The sequence below is a fragment of the Sciurus vulgaris genome (genome assembly GCF_902686455.1).
Source record: "Sciurus vulgaris genome assembly, chromosome: 2".
In the NCBI taxonomy this organism is placed as follows: domain Eukaryota; kingdom Metazoa; phylum Chordata; class Mammalia; order Rodentia; family Sciuridae; genus Sciurus; species Sciurus vulgaris.
This window is the reverse complement of record NC_136462.1, coordinates 110,061,115-110,084,884: the sequence shown is the minus strand read 5'-3', so window position 1 is coordinate 110,084,884 and position 23,770 is coordinate 110,061,115. Positions and strand designations below refer to the sequence as shown.

Here is a 23,770-nt window from a genome sequence, read left to right as displayed (position 1 = left end):
TGGTATTAGAGGATGATAGGTTCTAGGATGCCCAGCAGATCCTGCAGATACTCAAATCCCTTATATAAAGTGGCATACTATTTGCATACAACCTACCCACATCCTCCCACAGATTTTAAATCATCCTAGATTATTATAATACCTAATACAAGGTAAATGTTGCTTAAGCTGCTGTATAGTTTAGGGAATAAAGACAAGGAAAAAAGTCTGTATATGTTAAGAACAGATGCAATTTTTTTCAAATATTTTTGATCCATGGTTGTAAGGATGTACAACCTTAGGATAAAGAAGGCCAATTAAAGGAATTTAATTCCTCAACAAATTTTACACACACACACAAATACTTTACTGAGTTTGATCAATATGACATGATTGAAAAGAAATTATAATGGTCTGGTGGACACAGTCAACATCACATGGAAGGACACCAAAATTCAGCACTCTACCTCATGTCCAACTTCCTAAGGCCATCCCCCAGACCACCACCACAGCTGATGCTCTAATCATTTAACAACCTGCCCTCGGACTGCTAAAAAAACGAAAAAAAAAAAGAAAGCTTGTTTCCTGCCCTCACAACTCAATCTAGTGTACAGAAACAAAAGGACCATACACATTAAACCATTTTTAACCAAGACAACATGCAATGTATTGCTAACTGTGTGAGGGGAAACACTACAGGCTTCAGATTTTCTGCACAAGCAATCTGGCATTTCACCACAAAAATGGCTTCCTGTCTCTATGTTGGAGCTCTTTCAGATTCCCTACTTAAAGAATCACTGTAAAGTTTCAACCTTCCTACACTTCAATTTTTAAAACTTAGTATGCACTTGTCCCTGTGGACCTTGGCAACAGCAAATAAATCCTGCCCTAACTTTGAACACAAACATTCTGCCACTTGTGGAGCAGAGGTCTTCCTATCCTGTGTCCCTTTGGTCACTCTATCTGGAGATTGAAGCCAAGAGAAACATGCATCCTGGTATAGCATACCAAACAGTATGGATATTTACTGTCTTGTGATTTTTCTTTCTGACCTTTGTGCATGCACACATAGGTGGAATAGCAATTGAAACCCAAGATTAAAATATTCTATTTCATTTTTCAGAAAACTTACTATGTTAGCTTTAAAGCAGGGTAGGGTCAGCACATCTGGATTCAATCATTGTAATTTCACATTCTTAGGATCTTCCATCCCAGACAGAAGGGAGCAGAGCACAAGGGGCAGCAAAAGGGACTAATTAAGATCCCTGGATTAGGATCAGGCATTGCCCCTAACCCAAAGTGTAACCTTGGGCAGAACTTCATCCTTGCTAGGGCTCAGTTTTCTAAACAGTCTTCTAGGCCAGGACACCAGTTGTAACTAGTAACATGATTCACGTGCTGATGAATTTGTAATGACCTTCCCTTTTCCGCTTGATTTTATCTGCAAACACTTCAGTTCTCCTTGACATTCATTTCTCTGGCGCATCCTGGCCTCTTTTCTCTTCCTCCCTGTCCACTCTCCCAAGCCTGGCAGTCTCTCCTTATCCAGCTTTGGGGCAGGGGCTAGGATGAGAAAAAGCCCCCAGGAGAGTTTCCCAAATTGGCACTGAGCTCTCTCCAATGAATGTCTAGCACAGCAGGCCTTTGGTTCCTCAAATAAGCCTCTAATTGTCTTTTCGGAAATGTGCACGGACGCTTATTTCAAGCCATTTGGCAAATGCCTCACAGGGTAATTTCTCTGACATTGTGCTTGGAGAGAGAGGATTTAAGAGTCTGGAGGAGCATTAGAAAAACTGTACTCCATCTGATCCTGTCTTGGATGGAAATAAAACAACATTTTCAGGGACCCACCACTGGTATGATGCAAACCCCCACAGGTCTCCATGTACTCAAAATCGCTGACTTTTATATTTGGATCTGTCTTTTCTCAGGGACAATGAGAAGGCATCCTGGAAGTTAATGGATGGCAAGAATTATTTCACACGTGGGTGGTCCCAGCCATGCAGGACAACATGCTGGTGTCCCTGGGCATCATTTTTCTAGGAGTAGCATTAACAGGAGGACAGTGCAGTCCTTGTGATCAGAACTGGAGATGGATCCTGAGTCAGTGAGAACCACAGGGTCAGGAGTCGGCCAACCACTCAAGTTGGACTCAAAACCTGAGTTCAAATCTTTGGCCTACCATCCCTTCCAGTTCTCCAGAAGAGGTTATCCAACCTTGTTACCAACAGCCCCCAATTTTGAAATGTTGACAGATGTTCCTGTCCTCTAGGCAAGCCCTTCCCCTAATTTATTATGCACACAAGCTCACCATAAGTTCCAATTAAATAGCAGATTCTGAGTCAGTAGTCTGGGTGGAACCCAAGATTCTGGATTTCTAAGTTCCCGAAGGATGCTGATGCTGCCAACCCAGGGACTGACTTTAAATAGCAAGGGCAAAGAGATTTATACTCTAATCCTCTGTTTCCGAAATATCCCTGACTAGAATCACATGAGATAACTGTTAAATACACCAGGGTAAATCTGGTGAGCTATGTAAACTTAATAAGTATTCAGGTGAGTCTTATAAGCAGCAAACTTTAAGAAACACTCAACGAGTTCATCTGCATCCCTCATTTAAAGTGCCCACAAATATGCAGGTGACCCCCCTCCTTTCCATTGTTCTCTACAGTTAACTTAAAATCTAATACTCTAACTGCTGCTTCTGGGGCACTATAGAGCACATGAAGAAAGGTGAATGAGCTCCCAAACTTGTCCTAGTCCTGGCAGCCTTGAAAATGAAAATCATATGAATCTCCTGTCCTGAGGTAGTCTACAAGTGACAAAGCAGCACAGGGATGAAAAACATACACAGCCATTTACTTACCTGAAGAAGTTACGGCTAATTACCATAGGCCCCAAAACATGCACAGTCTGCCTTGCAGTCACCATCTATTGAATCATAGAGATAATATACCCATTTTACTGATGATAATACTACAGCTTACAGAAGGTGGGTGACCTGTCAGGATCACACTATAACTGTGTGGTAGACTTCCACATCAGCCTGTAACACTCATCCCTCTTCTGGATTGTTTTTAAAAATCTCTATCCATGCATACCCTTCCAGACTATGCAACTCATAACAGAAGAGCTCAGGTCTGCTTTGTTTCATTTGGTAGACACACAGGAAAAGATCTGAGTGACTCCAAAGCCAGGGTTCCTCCATCAGAACAGGCTGCCTCCAAACCCATTACAAGCATACAGGTGCACCATAGCTTGAACAATTCCAGACTTACAAAAATATGAATTCACAAGGCACTGACTTGGGAGTTGGAAGACCTGAAGGACTCTTCTCCCACCTCTACCATCCTACTAACACATATGGAAAAGCCACATGGTCTCTCTGCACCTCAGTTTGTTTGTTGATAGTATGTATAATTAACCCTCCACACCTTTGTGAACTTCCACCTGTACCAGAGGTGGGACTAAGAAGAAAATGATTACGAGTAATGGATGAGAAGCCAAGTCCCTCCCTTAGCAATCCTGCACCAATACCACTCCTTTCCTCCCACTGAGTGCTAACAGAGTATGCATACAGAATGGTTTTGAAACAAGTACGAAACAGCAGATCCCGGGGGGGCGCTGGCTTCACAAAAGGAATCTTCATTTCTAAACCAATTCACAAAAAGTGTGGCTAAATTGACACATCCCCTGATACATTTTTAATGTGGAGTTTACTTAAGTGTAATTAAATATATAATAAAATTCATCCTTTTTTAGGTATTCAGTTCCATCAATTGTAACCAACAATGCAGATCTACTGCAGTTTTATCTCTAATTTTTTAAGAATACATTATATAAAGTGACATGACATATATGAGCCAATGACACAAAATTACTTTTGGCTCCCCTTTCTAAAAGTACAGGTCTACATTCTGCCAGAAGGAAGAATACAGAACTGAAAATCTTGTCTCCAGAGGAGAGAGGGGATCAATTTACAGAAACATCTGCAAGGAATGAGCACAGAATACCAAGATCTATTGTCCCAGTCAACGCAATTGAATCTCCATCACTAATAGAAGAAAGTCCCTCCTCCCCACCATCTCTCTCCCATATGTAAGCATTTACTAGTTTTTTTAATATGCATGCAGAGCCCAAGAATACAACATATTTCTATTAAAAGTCATTCTTAACCACCACAAAAGCCTCCTTGAATTAACTCCAAAAATCTTTAATATATTTCACATACTATCAGTACTCCAAAGGAATTTACCTGGTTAAAGAACATAAATTTTTAGGACTTACCTTAAAATGAATTGCATGAGCTTACATAAAAATGGGAGTGGAATGATTATTGAGAGAGAAATTGAGCAATCTATTAAAAGTACTGCAGAATGACGTCCTGGTAGTTTCAGACTAGACAACAGCATTACAAGTCAGAAAATGGGAACAAAAACCACTACAAACCACCTAACAATGTTTATACCACTACCGTGTAACTAGTTTCTGGTAAAAAGCAGAAGTGATTTTCAAGCTGTAGTTCAATGGCACTCATACTTCAGTAGACCTAAGAATCTTCTGATTATGAAAACTACAAATTCTTGGGCCCCACACAAACCTACCAAATTAAAATCTCTATAGTGATGATCTTTAATCCCAGGTAATTCCAACAGTGGGATCCAAGAATTGTACCCCAAGAAATGTACCTCTAAGAGACAATGAATCTTATTATATAAACACTCAAATAAATTTATGATAGTGAAATAACTTGGACATTGGTCCAAGAATGGGTTATAATCTTTAGGCTAATGACCAAGGCTCACAGTGGTTTTCATTCTTCAGAGAGACTGTCATGGTAATATCAACAGATAACTTACAGAGTTAACAATATTTTCACCAATATTAGGTTGCCTGCTCTAATCTCTGGACCATCAGCTCAGAAGTTTTGGGTCCCACTTTAGACCTGCTAAAAGAAAACCTAGAGTTGAGTCTAAGCATCCAAGTTTTTAAAAATTTCCCCCATGTAACTATTTGACACTGTGCATGCTTCAGTACATTTTAGTTAATGTGAGTATATTTTATAACAAATACGTGAGCATCATAATCCTTTTCTTGCCTTGTTCTTTTGCTGATTTTATTTTTGCCTTGATAAAACACAGTGTTTGTGACTGCACCCTCTCAATTTATCTCCTGCACCCCACCCCACTGTGGTACAAGGTGCATCTGTAGCACACAGAAAGTTCAAACTACATTGATTTTTCCATTTGCTGAATTTCCATTAGCACAGCCTGGGCAGCCAAAGAGCTCAGACCCTTTCCATCAGTATAGTGGCAGGGGTTCTGTACAAGATGCTGATCCCTGTGGGTCCAAGGTATGTAATGTTCCCCTGATTTCAGTGAGCACCTCCCCATGATGGCTCCTTGGGCCTCTTGGGCATGTCAGCTGACAAAACTCAAATAATAATTTGTGGGGCATAATGGCGGCTTTTCCCTCTGCAATACTGTGTTCATGGTGGAGTGCATTATGACTTACATTTTTGAATGTATCAAAACCTTCAGGGAAAACAATAAAAATACCAATTCCTAGGTTGAAACCTCAGCTTCTGATTCAGAAAAATTCCACACAACCTCCTTGTATGATCCCCATTCTACCCCTCCAAAAAGTGCTATGTCAAATTCTTACCATCTTTTGTCTCAGAATGTGACCTTACTTAGAGATAGGGTCTTCTCAGACCCTATCAGGTTGAAAGGAGGCATTAGGGTGGTTCCTAATGCAGTATGACTGGTGCCTTATAAAAGGGGAAGTCTGACCACAGATATAGACACAACATAATAGAGGGAAGGCAGTGTGAAGACAGACTAGGACAGAGCCATTCACAAGCCTGGAGCAGCTTCCCCCTCACAGTCCTCAGAAGGAATGAGCCCTTGGTCTTGGACTTCAAGCTTCCAGAACTGAGACAATAAATTTCTGTGGGTCTTTTTTTAAGCCACCCAGTTTGTGGCATTTTGTTTCCTCAGTCCTAACAAACTAACAGCTTCCATTTCAAGAGAAAAGTGCTCTTCTGTCCTTCTGGGGAGAGCCATCTGGCTATCTGATGCTTCTCAGATTCCCCAGTGCATGTTCTAGTGTCTCTGCCAGGCACATTCATAAAGTTCCATATAAACACCTTATGGGGTTCATCAGAGGGCCAGTTCCAGGGTAGGGGCTGAGGCATCTGCAGGCTCCACTGTGCAGTCTCCAGCCAGCAGCAGCTGTTCCAAGATGGGAGCACCCCATTATTACTATGTTCATCAGCTAATGATTTGCCATGCCTTACAACTATCAAATCACCCCTGTCCAGCCAGCTCGTACCCCTTTTTCCTTCTGTGAGAGCAGCACTCTTGGTCAACCTCTGGCTGGCAACCAGCTTCTCTGGTTAAATCTGAGATCATCTGGAGCCAGCCTCAGCACTCACCTAGGAATCTCAATCATAAAAGACCTCAAGAGGTTATCTTCTCAAACTGAATGCAGCAGTTTTCTCATGTGAACAGGACAAAACACATGGGGGAAAATATCAGAAAACTAAATTTTCCCAAAGAAAAAGTTCTTCCTATATGCATTAAAAATGGAAACTTACCAGGTTTGGTAACCAGGCAGGGTACAGCCCAGAGCAAGCTGTAACCCGGTTAGAGATGACTGCCCTGTATCTGAAATAAGCTAGGTCTGTCCATTGTGGGAGGCCAGCAGGCATCTGCCCTGCAGGGGCCTGTCTCCAGTTCCCTGGCTGCCTTTAGGTCTTCCATAAAGGGCAACCTCTCTAGGAGCCTCCCTAGGAGCTTCCTACCTTGAGGATTCAGTTTAGTGAAGCAGGTTTAAGAACCAGCATTTTCTACAGGCTTCCCTGGCATGTCCCAGAGTTCAACAGCACATCCCCAAAAAGGAGAAAGGACCTGGTAGAGGTCAGGAAGTGGGATACCAGCGACAGCTTTGCCAAGCATTACAACCTTCTGAGCCTTAGTTCTTCCCTTGTAAAATGGAGAAGCTACCCTAGAACCATTCAGGATTCCCTTAAAAAAAAAAAAAAAGACAATAATAATAAACAACTACACTTCAATCACACTAAGATATTCCACAAAGGCATGTGCCTTTTCTTCTTTTCTTTCTTCAACTGCTTTATGGCTGGGCCTCTGCAGGCTGCCTTGGGCTGACATCTTACCCATGGAATGAGCTCCTGTGGCCCAGTGGGGGAGGGCCCAGGAGTGATAAGCAATAAGCATTGAGCCCAGAAGAGAGCCCCTCAAGGAGAAAATTAAGCCTCTTAAAGTGCCCGCCGTGTAATCTCTCAAACCCAGGCATAATCCACACTCTCCTTCAAAGATCTTTCATGCATGACCTCAGGACACACTTGGAAATAGCTTCACTCACATCAAATAGGTCCTATGCACAGGTGCCAAGTCATTAAATGGGCCGTCTTGAGGCAATGCAAATAGAGAAGAGAGGAGTTTTCATTTAAACACACCAAGCTCTGGGGCTCTCTAACTTGGGTGCTTGAAAGAGCAGTGGTGGGAGGAACCACTGAACAGCCCCACCCATCCATAAGCCAGAATGCTCATGAGGAGACATCTCTCCATGTGGTCAAGTGGACCCTGGGGATGAGTGATTCACAAGAACATTAAGGTCAACGACAAACACTTCAGACAAGTCCATTTATCTTCTTCAACCAGCAGCAAAAGTTACCAAGTAGACTGCTTAAGTGCCTCTCTTCAGTGATAAAAATGAGAAAGGCAACCATTTGTCTCCGTCTAGCTGTCCTCTGCAGGTGCCTCCTATCACTCAACAAGTATTTAACAAGGATGTGCTTCATTCATTCAATACTTGAGCCCCTAATTCTCAGCACACAGTCTAAAAATATTGTATCCTGAGATCCTGCTTTTCCACCTCCACATTAGGCTCTTCTCAGCTCAAGTCTGGGAGAGATGTATGACTTCTCATCCAAGGCTAACTTCTGTAACCAGTAACATTCTTTCACCATTTATTCATTAATTTTTTTGTTGTCGTTGAATACTCACTATGTGCCAGCTATTGTTCTTGGCACTTGGGGATCCAGTGGTAGAGGTGATTTCTGTTCTGAGCTCATATCCTAAGAGCCACGAGATGGACAATCAATGAGTCATGTGTAGTATCAGGGAATGACAAATGAAAAGTGAGCAAGAAGAAGATTGAGAGTGGGGCCAGGGGATGCCAGCATGACCATTCAAGAGATAAAACTTGAACAGATTCCTAAATGAAGTGGCGTGTGAGAGTTCACCTCCAAATTTCAGAAGACAGAAAGACAAGGTCCGATAAGAAGCTGGAAATTAAGCAGCCAGGGGTAAGAGAAGAACCAGGCAATGGTTGTGACATGAAAGACAGGTGAAGAAAGTGTTCCAAAGAGTGGGCAATCAGTAGCTAAATGCTGTGGAGAAACTGCAGAAGATAACTAAGAGCAGGTCCCTGAAGAAGTGTGGTTTCAGGAGTGAAGTAAAAGCCAGATTAGAATAGGTTCAAAAGGAACCAAGGAAGAGGAAATGGTGTCGGGAAATATGAACAGTCTTTAAAAAATATTTGCTATTCAGGAAGAGCAGAGAAATGCCAGAGGACTAGGACAGAGGGTCAAGGGAGTTTCGCTGCTGCTATTTTTTTTCCCCTAAGAGGAAGATGCTTCAATGTTTCTGGGGGCATTACCCACCAAAGAGGGACACTGAAGATGAAGAAGGGAAAACAGATGCCCATGTGTATGAAAGCTGAGGGAAGACAGGCTCCTGTGCACATGAGGTGTAGGCACTAGTAAACTAGTAGATTTAGTAAGGGAGGATGATGAAACCAGTTCCTAATTACATCTTTTCTCTGAAATAAGCTAAATAATGAGCTGGGTACTCAGTTAATTGAGAGGGATGTGAGGCTAGAAGTTTCGTGGACCTGGCAGGATCAAGAGTCCCGTTGAGGTTTATGGTCTTGAATCAGAAGTGAGAGGATGGGCAATCCAAGATGGCGGACTAGAGGGTGACTGCATCTCCAGTCGCTCCAGAACCCAGGATTCAAGAAGGGAAGGCACTGAGAGACTCGGACTAAAATAGAACCATGGGGTGAGTCTCCCCCACCTCGTGAAGCTCCGCCCGGGCGGCAGGCCCGGATTCAGGCGGCTTATTAGAGTAGGGCAGGGCAGCTAGAGTCTCCCCCAGGCAGCCCTGAGCACTCCCGCAGTAGGCTCCTCCCACAGGGTCAGATACTCCAGCTTCTCGAAGCAGGCCCCCCAGTGAGAGCCTTTCTGCACACAACCAGCTCCAAGTCCCTGATCCAGCTCGCTGCGAGCTCTGGCCCGCCCACACGCTGCTTCAGAGACCAGGACAGGGCAGCCAGGGACTTCCCCAAGCAGCCCGGCTCCCTCCCTCCGGTGGGAAGTGCCTTTTTAGGCTAGCTTCTCGGAGCAGACCGCCCAGTGAGAGCCTTTCTACCCAGAGCCAGCCACAAGTCCCCAAATCAGCAGAGACCTACAACCTGCAAGCAGCCTCTGGGACCAGGGCAGGGCAGCCAGAGACCTCTCTAGGCGGACCTGCCCACTCCGGCCGCAGGCTTTTTCCACAGGGCGATCCAAGATGGCGGACTAGAGGGTGACTGCATCTCCAGTCACTCCAGAACCCAGGATTCAAGAAGGGGAGGCATTGAGAGACTCAGACTAAAATAGAACCCTGGGGTGAGTCTCCCCCACCTGGTGAAGCTCGGCCAGGGCAGCAGGCCCAGATTCAGGCGGCTTATTAGAGTAGGGCAGGGCAGCTAGAGTCTTCTCCAGGCAGCCCTGGGCACTCCGGCGGTGGGCTCCTCCCACACGGCCAGCTTCTCGGAGCAGGCCCCCCAGTGAGAGCCTTTCCGCACAGAGCCAGCTCCAAGTCCTAGAACCAGTAGCGGGCTAGGGGCAGCTTTCTTCGGAAGCAATGCATTATCAAGTTACTCCAAGACTTCAGACTACTGAAGGCTGGGAGGTGATACACTGCAAATATACAGGGACACTATAAGCCCATAGAGGAAATCTGCAATATCAGAGTCCCACTGACATCTGACCAATATGAGAAAACAAATGAAGAAAATGTCCCAAACAAACCTAGATACTATATCAATAAAACCCAATGACAGCACAGCAGAAGAAATGTCAGAAAGGGAGTTCGGAATGCACATAATTAAAACAATCAGGGAAGCAAACGAGGAGATGAAAGAACAAATGCAGGCATTGAAAGAGGAGATGAAAGAGCAAATGCAGGCATTAAATGAACACACCAATCAACAGTTAAAAGAACAAATACGGGAAGCAAGAGATCATTTCAATAAAGAGAGATACTGAAATAAAACCAAACAGAAATCCTTGAAATGAAGGAAACAATAAACCAAGTTAAAAACTACATAGAAAGCATAACCAATAGGATAGAACACCTGGAAGACAGAACCTCAGATATTGAAGACAAAATATTTAATCTTGAAAACAAAGTTGACCAAACAGAAAAGATGGTAAGAAATCATGAACAGAATCTACAAGAATTATGGGATATCATGAAAAGGCCAAATTTAAGAATTATTGGGATTGAGGAAGGCTTAGAGAAACAAACTAAAGGAATGAACAATCTATTCAATGAAATAATATCAGAAAATTTCCCAAATCTGAAGAATGAAATGGAAAACCAAGTACAAGAGGCTTATAGGACTCCAATATACAAAATTACAACAGACCCACACGAAGGCACATTATTATGAAAATACCTAACATACAAAATAAAGACAGAATTTTAAAGGCCGCGAGAGAAAAGAATAAAATTAAATTCAGGGGGAAACCAATAAGAATATCAGTGATTTTTCAATCCAGACCCTAAAAGCTAGAAGGGCCTGGAACAACATTTACCAAGCCCTGAAAGAAAATGGATGCCAACCAAGACTCTTATACCCAGCAAAACTTACTTTCAGATTTGACGATGAAATAAGATCCTTCCGTGATAAACAAAAGCTAAAGGAATTTACAAAAAGAAAGCTGGCATAACAGAACATTCTCAGCAAAATATTCCGTGAGGAAGAGGTGAAAAACAACAATGCAAATCAGCAACAGGAGGAACTAGCCAAAAGGAATAGCTAGTTATTCCTATCTATAGGAATAACTATAGTTTGGAGAAACCAAATCATGTCAAAAAACAAAAATGAGTCAAATGACTGGAATACAAATCATATCACAATAATAATTCTGAATGTTAATGACCTGAACTCATCAATCAAAAGACATACACTGACAGATTGGATTCAAAAGAAAAATCCAACAATATGCTGCCTGCAAGAGACTCATCTCATAGAAAGAGATACCCATAGACTAAAGGTGAAAGGATGGGAAAAAACATACCATGCACACAGACACAGCAAAACAGCTGGAGTATCCATCCTCATTTCAGATAATGTGGACTTCAAGCCAAAACTAGTCAGAAGGGATAAAGAAGGACATTACATACTGCTTAAGGGAAGCATAAATCAGCAAGATATAACAATCATAAATATCTATGCCCCGAACATTGGCTCATCCATGTACGTCAAACAAATCCTCAATTCCAGAAATCAAATAGAACACAACACAATAATACTAGGCGATTTTAACACACCTCTCTCACCACTGGATAGATCGTCCAAACGAAAATTGAATAAAGAAACCATAGGTCTCAATAAAACAATCAACAATTTAGACTTAACCGACTTATATAGAATATACCATCCAACAAAGAATGAATACACTTTCTTCTCAGCAGCACATGGATCCTTCTCTAAAATAGACCATGTTTTATGCCACAAAGCTACTGTTAGCAAATACAAGAAGATAGAGATACTACCTTGTACTCTATCAGATCATAATGGATTGAAATTAGAAATAAATGACAGAATAAAAAACAGAAACTTCTCCAATACCTGGAGATTAAATAATACACTATTATATGACGAATGGATAACAGAAGACATCAGGAGGGAAATAAAAAAATTCTTAGAAGTAAACGAGAACAAAGACACATCATATCAAAATCTCTGGGACACTATGAAAGCAGTACTTAGAGGAAGATGAACTTCATGGGGTGCATTCAACAAAAGAAGTAGAAATCAACAAATAAACGACTTAACACTACAGCTCAAAGCCCTAGAAAAAGAAGAGAAGACCAACACCAAAAGTAGTAGAAGACAGGAAATAGTTAAAATCAGAGCCAAAATCAACGAAATGGAAACAAAAGAAACAATTGATAAAATTAACAAAATAAATAGTTCGTTCTTTGAAAAAATAAACAAAATTGATAAACCCTTAGCCACACTAACAAAGAGAAAGAGGGAGAAAACTCAAATTACTAAAATTCGGAATGAACAAGGAAATACCACAACCGACACGAGTGAAATACAAAACATGATTCGAAGCTATTTTGAAAATCTATACTCCAACAAATCAGAAAACCTAGAAGACATCAACAAGTTTCTAGACACATATGAATTACCTAAACTGAACGAGGAGGACATACACAACTTAAATAAATCAATTTCAAGCAATGAAATAGAAGAGGTCATCAAAAGCCTACCAACAAAGAAAAGTCCAGGACCAGATGGGTTCTCAGCCGAGTTCTACAAAACCTTTAAAGAAGAGCTCATTCCAATACTTCTCAAAGTATTCCCTAAAATAGAAGAGGAGGGAATCCTCCCAAACTCATTCTATGAAGCCAATATCACCCTGATACCTAAACCAGAGAGAGACACATTGAGGAAAGAAAATTTCAGACCAATATCCTTAATAAACATCGACCCAAAAATTCTCAACAAAATTTTAACAAATCACATACAAAAATATATTAAAAAGATAGTGCACCACGATCAAGTGGGTTTCATCCCAGGGACGCAAGGTTGGTTCAACATCCAGAAATCAATAAATGTCATTCACCATATCAGCAGACTAAAAGTTAAGAATCACATGATTATTTCAATAGATGCAGAAAAAGCATTCAATAAAATACAGCATCCCTTCATGCTCAAAACACTAGAAAAAAATTGGGGTAGTGGGAACATTCCTTAACATTGTAAAGGCCATCTACGCTAAGCCCATGGCCAATATCATTCTAAATGGTGAAAAACTGAAAGCATTCCCCTTAAAACCTGGAACAAGGCAGGGATGCCCTCTTTCACCACTTCTATTCAACATCATTCTTGAAACTCTAGCCAGAGCAATTAGCCAAACCAAAGAAATTAAAGGGATACGAATTGGAAAAGAAGAACTCAAACTATCCCTGTTTGCTGATGACATGATTATATATTTAGAGGAACCTGGAAACTTCACCAGAAAACTTTTAGAACTCATAAGTGAAACCAGTAAAGTAGCAGGTTATAAGATCAATGCTCATAAATCCAATGCATTTTTATACATAAGTGATGAATCTTCAGAAAGAGAAATTAGGAAAACTACCCCATTCACAATAGCCTCGAAAAAAATAAAATACTTGGGAATTAATCTCACAAAAGAGGTGAAAGACCTCTACAATGAAAACTACAGAACACTAAAAAAAGAAATTAAAGAAAACCTTAGAAGATGGAAAGATCTCCCATGTTCTTGGATAGGCAGAATTAATATTGTCAAAATGGACATACTACCAAAAGTGCTACACAGATTCAATGCAATTCCAATTAAAATCCCAATGACGTACCTTACAGAAATAGAGCAAGCAATTATGAAATTCATCTGGAAGAATAAGAAACCCAGAATAGCTAAAGCAATCCTCAGCAGAAAGAGCGAAGCAGGGGGTATCACAATACCAGATCTTCAACTCTATTACAAAGCACTAGTAACAAAAACGGCATGGTATTGGTACCAAAATAGACAGGTAGATCAATGGTACAGAATAGAGGACATGGACACAAACCCAAATAAATACAATTTTCTCATATTAGACAAAGGTGCCAAAAATATGCAATGGAGAAAAGATAGCCTCTTCAACAAATGGTGCTGGGAAAACTGGAAAACCATATGCAACAGAATGAAATTAAACCCCTAACTCTCACCCTGCACAAAACTCAACTCAAAATGGATCAAGGACCTCGGAATCAGACCTGAGACCCTGCATCTTATAGAAGAAAAAGTAGGTCAAAACCTTCAACTTGTTGGCTTAGGATCAGACTTCCTTAACAGGACTCCCATAGCACAAGAAATAAAAGCAAGAATCAACAACTGGGATAGATTCAAACTAAAAAGCTTTCTCTCAGCAAAGGAAACTATCAGTAATGTGAAGAGAGAGCCTACAGAGTGGGAAAATATCTTTGCCACTCATACTTCAGATAGAGTGCTAATCTCCAGAATCTATAAAGAACTCAAAAAACTCTACACCAAGAATACAAATAATCCAATCAACAAATGGGCTAAGGAAATGAACAGACACTTCACAGAAGATGTACAAGCAATCAACAGATATATGAAAAAATGTTCAACATCTCTATTAATGAGAAATGCAAATCAAAACTACCCTAAGATTTCATCTCACCCCAATTAGAATGGCGATTATCAAGAACACAAGCAACAATAGGTGTTGGCGAGGATGTGGGGAAAAAGGTACACTCATACATTGCTGGTGGGGTTGCAAATTAGTGCAACCACTCTGGACAGCAGTATGAAGATTCCTCAGAAAGCTTGGAATGGACCCTCCACCATTTGACCCAGCTATCCCACTCCTTGGCCTATACCCAAAGGACTTAAAATCAGCATACTACAGAGATACAGCCACATCAATGTTCATAGCTGCTCAATTCACCATAGCCAGATTTTGGAACCAACCTAGATGCCCTTCAGTTGATGAATGGATAAAGAAACTGAGGCATATATGTACAATGGAATATTACTCCACCATGAAGAATGATAAAAGTATGGCTTTTGCAGGCAAATGGATGAAATTGGAGAATATCATGCTAAGTGAGATAAGCCAATCTCAAGAAACTAAAGGACGAATGATCTCGCTGATAAGCAGATGAGGACATATAATGGGGGGTAGGAGGGGTTACTGTTAGGGTTAGGGTTAGGGATAAGGAGGGTGGTAAGAATGGAGGAAGGAAAGACTGTATAGAAGGAAAAGAGGGGTGGGAGTGGTGGGGGGGAAGGGAAAAAATAACAGAATGAATCAAACAACATTGCCCCATGTAAATTTATGAATTTTAATTAAAAAAATAATGAAGGGCATTCAATAATGTTGTTATAGCTTAAAGTATTAATACTAAGAATGCTTCCCCTAAGAGTAAAAGGGTTTATTATTAATAAATTAACTTAAAATTAAAAAAAAAAAAAAGAAGTGAGAGGATGCAGGTGGCTGTGTATTTCCTTCAGCCAGATTCCTCAGCCTGGGACTGGAGTGGCGGGGCAGGGGTAGGTGGCAAACAACAGGTTTAACCAAAGATAGAGTTTTCTCAGGGAAGTGGGGTGACAGGAGAGAGGGTTCTGGGAGTTAAGGAGGCATACAGGAACCTGAGCTGGGTACCAAGGAACATGGACAAGAAAGGGATGAAAGAAAATGAAGAGGAAGGGCCACCAGGTCAGAGGCCCTCATTAAGGTGAGGGCTAGGTGGAATTAAGTTCTGGAGGAAATAAAATGAAAGAAAAACAGTGATAATTAGACTGGGATGCTTGTCAAAATTTTGGTGGGGATGTAGTCATAGGTAATAAGATCTACAACCATGTTTTGCAAATGATTAGGCTGCAAATGTAGTGGATAGTAAACCATGACTTAATGAAACTGAATAAAAAGTGAAAATATATTATACCTGATCATGGCAAATTCTATTGTATAAAACTTTTCAGTCTATTGGTTCATCATATAAGATGTATTTGTCTTGTGACTTGAGATTAGGAAAAACTTCAAAGACACAGGGGTACACTTTCTATTGACATTTTGGACCACATAATTCTTTGAGTGCTCTCCTGTGCATTGCAGGATGTTAAGTGGCACCCTTGGCCTCTCTAAATGCCAGTATCCCCTCTTCTTTCCCCCAAGTCATGAGTCACTTCCCTGCATCCTCTAGTGGCAAAATCACCAAGAACCAGAAGTCTAGAGATAACTACACAAAGAATGGAAGAGGCAGGGTAAAGACAACTGAAAAAGTGTAAAGGAAAAGAGATTGCAAGGAGAATGGAAGCTCTGTACAGATGTTCATGCCACTTAAATTATTGATGGGAGGTAGAATTGTAGACCAAATGCTAAAATCTTCAAAGAATGAGGCCAGGTGACCCAGAGAACCATCAATGAGTAGTCTCCCATCCTGGCTGCACCTTAGAACCATGTGGAGAACTAACCTACCCATGTCCAGACTCATCCCAAACCAACTACAGGTGATTCCAACATGAAGCCAAGTCAGAGACCCCTCAGAAGAACCACATTACAGAGCCCCGCTTATACATGATCCTCTTCATGCAAATTTCCCTCCTAGTCGCCTTCTTCTCCTGAACCTCATTATCATTACCAATTTTGTTTTGCTTCTCAGTTACATGTGAAATCACGGAAAAGAATAAAAGGCTCTAAAAGCAAAACAAATGTTCATTTGCTGAAGAATTTTAGAATCAAAGGAAAGCAGGAGAGAAGCCCTTTGGAGGATGTTCTTCTTGAGCTTTGGGCCATACTACCCTATCAAGGACTTTCCAGACAAGTATGATTCTCGGAGGAGGAGAGACAAGTTGCTCAAGTGGCACTGATAAGCATCATTAGAAACATAAGCGCTTTGGTTACGCTGCAGTAAACCCTTTTTGAAAGTAATGATTACTGCGTTCTCCAAAAACTGCACCAATATTTAGGTTGCAGTGCAATTTAAGCCACATTTATCATCTGATCACCATTTTATTCTTATTATTTGCCACACATAGCTAACTCTTGTTAAAAGAAACCAAAAGCATCAAATCACAAATTTGTATGTGTGATGAGGTGAGGGAAAAAAAAGGAAGCAATCTTTATCAGCCCTCTTCCTCTTTCCCATGAGAATCCACTGCAGAATATTTAAAACAATAGCCATAAACTGATTTTCACAGTTGATTAAACACATGCATCTATAAAACATCACTAAACTCCCCAATACCTACCATAGACAAAGACAACAAGTAAAACAGCCCAAATATTTACTTTGTTCCAATTTGGTGAAACAGATTAAATTGAGTTAACCTGCCTTGATTGAGATCCTAACTTTCATTAGTAATGGGGCAGAATACAAGACCTGCAAAACAAAGGATAGCTGGTTCCTCTAAAGGAGTTGTTCTCAAACCTGGTCCCTAACCAGCAGGATTAGCCTCACTGGGGAGCTTATTGAAATGCAAATGATCAGACCTGACCTAAGCCCTACAGAATCAGAAACAGGAGCCAACAATCTGGGTTTTAACAAGTCCTCCAGGTGTTTCTGATGCATTTTAGTTCGAGAACCAGTGATCTAAACTGAAGCATAATTTTTCAAATTGTGCAGCCAGGGCTTCCAGTGGATTGAGAGCCACTCACAAGATCCACAGGGTCACAAGTTACGTACTTGGAAAAATAAGGATGGAGTGTCACTGCTTTTGAAAGTTTGATTCTAGCTGTAAGGTCCAAAAACTCATATAGACTCTATCAAGATTTCAAAAGTTACATTAAAAGGGTTGAAGTGGTTCAGGTTTACGTGGTTTAGCTAAGCCAGGGGTGGTGTGGAAAGAGACCTGGGTTCAAATGCCAGCACAGTCATCAAGTAGCACCTCTCTTGGCCTCAAGCTTCAGGAGGTGTGCTATCTAGGAAGACTCCCCAACCAACCAGGGGCTCCTCCCCTTCAGGGACTACCACTGGTCTTCCCTCAGGCGGGATCACAAAGGAGAGTGCTCGTTAAAGAGATGGGTTTGTCTTCTTTTCATTGCTCTCCTGGTAATAGGGATGAGCAGTTTTTCCTGAAGATATTCTCTCTACATTGAAAATATTTGCTAAAATTGAAAAATCTCAGAATTGTAGAAGATGATTAACAGCAAATTTCCAAGAGATAAGAGATTGTTATAGGAGGAATCAGAGCAAGTAACCATGATTATTTCCCAGCCTTTGGGTCCCAAAAGAGGTCCTGGTGTTTCCTATACATTAATGGAATACTTTTTAAAACTGTTTTCATATAGAAAAGCCTGTGTATTTGAACAAGTAAAGCGATAGAGGTGTATATGGAGAAGATTAATTACTTCCTCCTCCCCACTGTCAATTTTAAATTATATCGTTTTGAATGTTCTTCCACATCTGTCTCCAAGGTCATACACCTAGGACTTCTTTTTTAAAATAAAAAATGGGATCATATTACATATGATATTCTGCAACTAGCTTTCATTTTACATGTCATTTTAATTTAATATCTCATGAACATCTCTTACAAAACAATCCATAATATTAACATACCCCGCTGTTTTTTCCTACTGACATCCATATTGTTTCTGGTTTATTTATTATAGTAATCCACAATAAACATCCTCATATGGAGATCTTTACCTGCTAATGTTTTCATTTCCATAACACTAGGGTTCAAATATGGATTGCTGGTCTATGGCATGCAGGTTCCAAACTTTCCCAGAAGTCCTCTCCTTTCCCCCAAAGTCTCCATCAATCACATATCCACCAACAGAGTCTGAGAGTTGCCTCTGTCACATCTAACAGAGGATGTTACCACCCTTTTAAAAAGTGCGCCACTTGTACAGATAAAACTAATCTCTTTGTTTCTTAATTTACATTTTTCCGGACCATTAGGGATGTTTAAAACCTTTTCATGTTGACCGATTATTTGCATCTCTGAATTTGCATCTCTTCTTATGGGGATTGCCTATTCACATCCTTTGATCATCTTTCTATTGTTTTGTCCTTTGTGCAGCATTTAATCACACACTCAATCCCCACCCCCAATCTGCTAGATACACAAAGTACAAGAGTATCATCCTCCAGAGACCCAGAGACCCTGAATCTGTCAGGTAAGGGCAGGGGTTGTCTTAATAAGAGCATGGTAAACCCTCAAGAACATTTGCTGAATAAGTGAATGGCAGAGTTTTGTTTGTTAAAATTGCAGCTAGAAGAGTATAAAGGAAATACAAATGTTCATTACTTGTTCTACTTTCAGCACAGCATCAGTTTGACCAAAATTAAATTGTTGGTTAAGAGAAAAACAAAACCATGGTCTTGGCACTGACTCTGAAAATCCACTGTGAAATGGGTAAATGAGCCCAGTTCTAATTCATAGCTCTGGCTGACACATAAATAAAGGCTCTCACAACCAAAGTATTTTGTACCCAGCCTGGTCCACCAGCTGCCATTCAAATGTCACCTGCCACTGAGCCAAAGGTTGTTAGGATAGTCAACCAACAAGAGAGGCCTACCTTAAGCATGTTATTCCTTTTTTGTTTTTGTTTTGTCCCTGCCTCCAAGACTTGCTTACCTTTCAAAACTGCCTGCTTATGGGGGTTGGGGGTGGCCTGCAGGGAAATTTGGCAGAGTTGGATTCCCAAACTCTTTTAACTTTAGGAAAAACATCTGGTTAGGCCCACCATTTATCCCCATTATTTGTAATAGTTCTGTTTGGCTTATGTTTTAACTAGTCTCCTTATTAAATATAAAAGCAATAGGATTAAAAAGTTCTGGAAGAAAGTACTGTAATTAAAAAGGCACCAGTTGGGTATGTGAAGCTATAATTCTGGGTTGCTCATTATATTTTTCTTCTTGTCTTTAAAGAGTTTTGTACTCAATTTTAAAAGGCTTTGAATTATTTAACTCATTTTTAATACTTCCTCTATTAGCCAAACACCACCCAAAATCTCCAAGAAAACATTATGACTCAAAAGTTCTGGAGCATAATGTCACAGATCATAAGCTAGAGACACTGTCCCAAAGTCCGAACATGCTCCCCACATACACACACACACACACACACACACACACACACACACACACACACACACAATACAGGGTCTGATAAATTGACACACAACTTTCCGAACTGCATAGGCATTCCCTAACCCTTTGAAGTTACAAAATCTTAATGGGAAAAAAATGCAGGAACTTTAATCAAGCCATGAAGTTATGATAATAGGAATCAGGCAAGAGGCAACAAAGCACAGTTTTGAACACATAAAAAATATATAAATATTAGGGTAGTAAACTTGGGAATAAAGATTGGAAATGTGCAATAAAACTTCTCTTGAGTTGTTTTTATACAATTTTAACATGCAACAAAAATATGTGACATACAGTTATAGAGTAAAATACTAAAATTAATAAACATCTTTAGGTATGTATATTCTTTTTCTGAGCATACATGATAAAAAATTACATTGTTCATCACCTGTAACTGCTCTTGGGAACTAATGATGTTCTGGGAAATAGGAGATGATGAGAATCACTGTAATTTAGTGAAAGAAAAGAAATTGGCATAGAAAATCACACACACACACACACACACACACACACACACACACCCCTTCTTAAACTCTATCTTCACTTAAAAATACTCTGGGGAAAAGTGTTTGCAAAAACAAAACGAAACAAAAACCTTGAACAAGTACAGTCACCAGTAGGTGAATTCGAAATACACATACAGCTTACCCATACTGAGTATACTTGTAACTCATTCAACAGGGTCAAATTTTTCAAAGTTCACTTTCCCTTTCAAGATAGAAGTGCAACATCAATGACTAATATAAAGATTCTCGTAATTCTTTAGGATCTACTAGATAATTGAAAATGGTACAAGAGTAGCTAGAAAATGGTTTGTCCCCCAGGCAAAAGTTAGAGGTGTTTCCTACAACCTCTAAGGCTGGAAACTTCATAAAACAGAAGGAGGTTTTCTGCACTGCTTTCTCTGCTAAATTGGAGAAATGTTACCTTGGTTTTTTTTTTTTTTTTCCACTACCTTAATGTTCAATTAAAAAAAAAAAAGAAAAGTTCCTGCAGGTAGCCCTCCTATTCCAAGGCCACTTTTCCCACCCACTATTCTCCTCAATTTTTGCATAGATAATGAGCCATCCACGAAGTCAGAATCTTGGAAACTCAGTTTGTGACATTCACGTGGGAAGCACTTATTGAAGTGAATAAATAGCAAAGAAGCAGTCTAATACCTGACATCACACCTAGATGAATGCCTCTGTCCTCCTTGCACATACAACCTCCCCCATTCTTTCCATTCTCTCATGTGGTTCTTTCCATTCTCTCCAGTGATGAAGACCCAAAGTACTGACATGACCTCAATACTGTGACATCATTTCATTAAGACTCCAAGGAGAAAAGCTGGCACATTCCTGCACTCATCCCATCCCATCATAGGTCAGCAAACACGCCCTCTCCTGTCCCTTCACAAAGCAGAGGTCAATCTGTCTACAAAAGTATAAAGATTTCTCACCGCCCAGCTCCTAAGAAGTCCCTACCTCCAAGTTCTAGAACAGTGAAGATAACCAGCAACCTGAGGAACGCCTCACTTTAAGTGGTACTTAGCGCACTAGGGTGCTTGAAATTTACGTGTATTTCTGGACCCGTTTCTCCAGGACATCACCCCTACTTTCCTGTTTTAAATTGTGTCTCTGACAAAGTCAACTCTTCAGCTCATTCCTCTCATCTTTTGGAAATAACCAGGGGTTAGTTTTCGCCACGAGCCACAGGAATTCTTCTTTTCCCCAGCATCAAGAATGCAAGTTTCCCCACGTGTCTCCTGAAGCCCCAACTTCTGGAAACGCCCCCCATTCCTCGCCTCCAGCTGGCATCATCCTAAGAGCCCGCACGTAGACGCGGGCGCTACTGCCCTCGCCGCCACAGCCGAGGAGGCGACTGAAGGCTTTGGGCTAGTAGACCAAGCCAGGCCCTCGCCAGGATCCGCGAACTGGGGCGCCTCCTCTCCCGCAGGGAGTGAGCCCTCGCGCCCTGTGGAGCATCCAAGCGACTCCGGGCGCCGGATAAATGCTCTTCATTAGCCCAGCGCCCAGCCCGGGGACGCGGCCAAGCGCACAGCTCGGAAGGAGCGCCGGGGCGGCGGTAGCTGCCAGGGAGAGGGGCGTGTTCCCTGAACCTCGCAGCACTAAGGCCGCGTGTCCACGGGACGGGGACATGGGGGAGCCGAGAGCTAGGTCCCTAACCACCGCTCTCCGCCCCAAACACCCCGGGGCCGGCCTGGCGACGCGCTGCAACCCGAGCGCCCTTGCGGGGACAGCCGCCTCTGCGCTTGCCTCGGCGCGCAAACTTTCCCAGCGACAATCGCTCCTGCTTCCCGGCGGGGCGCCGCGCTATCCCCGGGGCCCAGAAACTGTTCACCCCTCCCCTCCGCAGCCAAGACCCACTGAAAATATGGCGCCCTCGAACGTCGTTCCTCCGGCCCCTCAGGGATCCCGAAATGCCGGTCTCCAGGTCCCTGCGGCTCCCAGTGGGCGCGAAATCTCAGCTTATGGGGCCGGGGAAGGAGCCGCTCAGCCAGTGAGAGGCCACCGCTCTAGATCCAAACCCTGCCCTCGCTCTTGGCCCGGCGCTTCCCCAGTCGCTCAGCAGCCAGCAGTTCGCTAGTGACGAGATTGGCAAGTGAAGGGGAGTCCTGGAGTCTGCAGGTCTAAGAGTCCGGCGCTGGGAAGGAGCTCCCGGTTGTCTTTGCCGGGAGCCTCGGCGGGAGTCTTGTTTGCAAAAGTGGCGTTGGACTCCGGGCGGCCAGTGCTGGAATGAAGCCGCTCCGCCCTCGCCAACTCTCCTGGCGCGGGGGCCCGGCCGGGGTCGAGGGGACACTCCATGCAGGCGGGGCCGCTTTTCAAAGCCCAGTTACCGGAAACCCGCGGGAGCCCCGGAGGGGATCAGCTGCCCACAGCCAGGAATCAGCTCTCAGGCGCCGGCTGCGAGACTGTTTGCAAACCGTGGCGCCCAGGTCGAGTGCAGTGAAACATACATGTGCAATAGACAGGTGCATTAATTTCAATTTATTTTTATTTTCCTGCAAAAATCCCTCCACGAACATGAAATCTGGGAGCTTTGCGGGGTTTTTTCTGCATTGACATCACTCACGAGATGCAAAAGGGAGGGAAAAAAACACCCACATTTTCCTTCTGGAGAGGGGAGGGAAAAGACATGAGAAATTCATGCAGCGTGCATGCAGCTGGAGGAAGAGAAAAACCCGAGTGAGCCGTGCGCCTTACCGGGGGATGCATTTACTGTCTCATTGCAGAGCGCCTGCCCCGGAGTGCAGCCGGCGTCCCCCCGTGCGCCCGGCGACCGCTCCGCTCCCGCAGCCGCCGCAGCCGCCTCAGCCGCTGCCGCCACCGCTGGCTCCCGGCGCGGAACAAGAGCCGAGGGCGAGCGCGAGCGCACGGCCCGCGAGCGCCAGGAGGGCAGGAAGCGCGTCATCACTCGGGGACGGCACGGCTCCGGTGCGGGCCCGGCGCCGCACGGCAGCCGGGTCGGGCCGGCACCGAAGCTCAGGGGACCGTAGGGTCTCTGTTCAGCGGTGCGTTGCAGGGAGGCTCAGCGAGGGAAGGCAACGGGCTGGGGACGCTGTCGCGAGGAGAGGGGGTGCAGAGTGACCGCGAATCCCCGGAACTCGGTCTCTGCTGTGTAAAGGGGATTAGGCTTGGCGGGAGGGACCCCGCATCTCGTGGAATGGGGTCTCAGGGTCCTCCCAGTGCCTTCCCGGTACCATTGGCCAGGAAGAAAGTGAAGCATGGCTCTTACCGTGGGTGAAGTCCTGCCGCGACGCGGGTGGCTGGAACCCCACGCGAGCTTGCCCCCTTCAGCACACGTACACCGACGCCCTGCTGGTCAAAGGTCACTTAGGGATTTG

The 23,770-nt window shown here is 42.8% G+C and overlaps 1 protein-coding gene across 1 annotated transcript in view; it reads right to left on the bottom strand.

Moving 5' to 3' along the window:
- TLN2 (talin 2) overlaps nucleotides 1-23,284 on the bottom strand; it is a 419,729-nt gene extending 396,445 nt beyond the window's left edge. Inside the window, exon 1 of the mRNA XM_079125623.1 lies at nucleotides 23,130-23,284. The gene's annotated coding sequence lies outside the window, so the exon portion shown is untranslated. The remainder of the gene's footprint in view (nucleotides 1-23,129) is intronic.
- Nucleotides 23,285-23,770: the final 486 nt, after the last annotated feature.